The sequence below is a fragment of the Amphibalanus amphitrite genome, unplaced genomic scaffold (assembly GCF_019059575.1).
Source record: "Amphibalanus amphitrite isolate SeventyFive unplaced genomic scaffold, NRLGWU_Aamphi_draft 000283F_arrow, whole genome shotgun sequence".
NCBI classification, from domain to species: Eukaryota; Metazoa; Arthropoda; class Thecostraca; order Balanomorpha; family Balanidae; genus Amphibalanus; species Amphibalanus amphitrite.
This window is the reverse complement of record NW_024881778.1, coordinates 178,619-181,903: the sequence shown is the minus strand read 5'-3', so window position 1 is coordinate 181,903 and position 3,285 is coordinate 178,619. Positions and strand designations below refer to the sequence as shown.

At 45.1% G+C, this 3,285-nt stretch overlaps 1 non-coding gene across 1 annotated transcript; it reads left to right on the top strand.

Moving 5' to 3' along the window:
• Positions 1-2,613: 2,613 nt before the first annotated feature.
• Positions 2,614-2,826, top strand: LOC122387350. The gene has a single exon (XR_006257558.1). It is a non-coding gene; the product is annotated as a small nucleolar RNA U3 (small nucleolar RNA).
• Positions 2,827-3,285: the final 459 nt, after the last annotated feature.

Genomic DNA, 3,285 nt, shown 5'->3' with positions numbered 1-3,285 from the left:
AAAAAGCGACTGCTCGGCAAATGATGAGCGAGGAGTGCTCATCATTCAGTCTCCTCTTATATAGTAAAGTCATAGGTTCAATGGACCAATCAGCGCTCTGGGCTCACCTCATCCGGTCGGCTGATATGTACATATCCCAACGTACGTTGTGGCCGACCGGATGAGGTGAGCCCAGAGCGCTGATTGGTCCATTGAACCTATGACTTTACTATATAAGAGGAGACTGAGGGCGGATAACACGCAGTAGTTTTTCGACAGTTGAGGAGTGCACATCGAAGCTACAGCTCAGGTGAGTGTTGTTGAGGATGACCTAGAGATTGTTTACATGAGATGATTGATGACTGTTACTCACTCATCAGCTACTATAAACCCCTGACACCTCGCATCACCTCCTCCGCCAGATGCAACGAGAGGCTTTCGTGAGACATCCCACGGGAGGACATCGGATCTATCAACGTGATTACGTCTTCGTGTTCAGCACCAGCGACGAGAATCCGGTGAACTCCGTCAGCCAATGGACACGCCACCAGAAAGCGCCGGAAACACTACTGACTTCTCCAGCAATAGCCATATCAGCCCTGCCAGCTTCCCAGAGGGACAGGGCTGGGAGGAATACGAACAAGAAATGGAACCTCTACCTCACGAACATAACGAACTTCCCTACCAGAGTGGCTCTGCTCAACTGGATAGTGAACCTCCCGAACATCAACATCCACATGATGGCGCTCATATGGCACGGCGGCCTGCTGAGGATGGAGGTGTACCGGCCCCGGAACCAAGCGGAGGTCAAGATTCCGCCCTCAGTCTCCTCTTATATAGTAAAGTCATAGGTTCAATGGACCAATCAGCGCTCTGGGCTCACCTCATCCGGTCGGCTGATATGGCGGTTGGTTTTTATGGTTTTTATGATTTTTTCCAAACACAACAATATACAGCCATCTTCTCTCCCTACCTTGAACGGGACGCCAATTCCACTCGTAAAAACTTTCAAGTTCTTGGGAGTCGTCTTGGACCCCAGATTGTCAATGGCACATCATGTCAAACACGTTCAAACAAAATGCAAGAAAAGGTTAAATCTGTTCCGCTGTCTGACTAGTACCCCAGCGGGGGCAGATTGCTCGGTACTTCTAAGATTGTATAAAAGCATTGTTTTACCCATTATTGAGTATGGGGCAGTCATGTACGCAGGAGGTTGTAAATCCAGTTTGGTCAAGCTAGAAGCTGTCCAAAACAATTTTTGAGGTTAGCCCTGGGTGCAATGAAAACTTCGCCCATATCATCCCTTCAAGTAGAAGCAAACATTACCCCCTTACACATAAGAAGAATTGATCTGTCTCTACGATATTACTCAAAAATACAGCACTTACAGTCTCATGCAGCTCATCTAGCCATATCAATTCTTCCGAGGCTGCATTTCAGCTATCTCGGTAGGTGCGAGAGAAGGACGGGGCTTACTTTGGCCTCACGAATAAGAAAATATCAGAATGATTTAGGTTACGAATTACCTCATGTGACACCACTACCGCACTGTGCAATATCGCCTTGGACGGCTCATCCACTTTCGGCTTCTTTCTTGTTTACGACCAACAAGGGCTCTCTTTCTCACGGCGAAGTACAGCAATCCTTTCTTAGTTTTCAGGCGTCTCATGCTCGTTACAATTTTGTTTATACAGATGCCTCGAAACAAAACGACGCGGTCGGCATAGGTATATTCGCTCCAGAATATCCACGAACACTTGTGAGGGTACAAAACGATATTTCTGTTTACTCTGCTGAGCTGCACGCAATTTTCCTCGCACTCAAACTTATTCACGAGCATCATATTCAAATGGCATGCATATGTTCCGATTCCAAATCAGCAGTTCTAAGTCTTATGCACCCTGATACGTCGCAACATATCAGTTTAAACATACTTACTTTACACCAACAACTTATCGAGGGTGGAGTTCAAATAAAAATTTTATGGATACCTGGACACAGTGGCATTTTTGGTAATGAAAAAGCAGACAAATATGCCAAGCAAGCCCTGGCGATTCAGGATATAACCATGATTCCCTATACCTCCAACAATATTCGAGCCTCCATAAAACAACATTGTCACCACTTCTGGCAAAACAGTTGGGACACCGAAGGTATCGGCACACATCTCCATCGTATCAAACCATATATAAAACATTGGTCATCATCATGTCGAAATTCCAGAAGGGAAGAAAAGGTTTTGGCAAGATTACGAATCGGGCATACTTACTTCACTCATTCTCACATATTCAATCGACAACCAAGGCCTACTTGTTCTTCCTGTAGGTCTCCTCTTACAATCGAACACTTTTTATTACATTGTCGTAAATATCACGCAGATCGTAAACAAATCAATGATTACTGCCGGGCACATAACGTTCAAATGACTTTACCCACCATTCTTGGAGACGATCATCCTGCAATACTACAACTTCTCTTCTCTTTTCTTCTTAAAACGGATCTTCTTCATCGTCTTTAGGTTCACTAGTCTCTTCATTCAGTTAACTTAACTCGACTTGTAAACACAGCGGTGCGTAATGGTCCAACGGACCGAAGCACCTAACCAACAAAAGAAAGAAAGAAAGCGGCGAAACCAAGACCTTACTTCTACAGGATCATTTCTATAGGTTTTATCGCGATCTTTCATTCGAAATTTCGCGTGTCTCAAACCACGATGAGGAGTTGTGGTGAACTCTCTTGAGCGGGAAGCGGATCATAAGTTGCCCTTTTGGGTGACTTTTGATCATTGAAGACCGTTCCGTCACTTGCCTTGGTAAGTGACGGGGGAGAGTTCACGTTCTGAGTGGTCTGACTCATTATCATTTGATTGATGCGAGATGGTGGAAAATTGCATACCTAGACTTCTTACATACCATGTCGGGAGATGATCTTGAAGTGGAAATACGATAAACTATCTGAACATTTAACCCGAACCGAATGTGTCTTTCGATAAATACCTTCGATATTTTGTGGTAGACTAGCAGCCTTAGAATTCAGAATTCAGAATGTATTTCAAGCTCATCCAGGTAGACATACACCGGCTTTTCATGTGGTTACGTCAGTTGTGGGATAAAAGGCATACACACACGACACTAATACGACATAAAACAATGCAAAATGCAACTAACCCAATGAACGAATGCTAATAGGTACCACAGTAAGTACACACGAGCACGCTCACACCTGCATCTGCCGCGCCTGACCCATGTGTATCCGCAACGCGTTTTTGAAAGCCGCGGTGCGTCCGTCCCGTACGGAGGGTGGTAG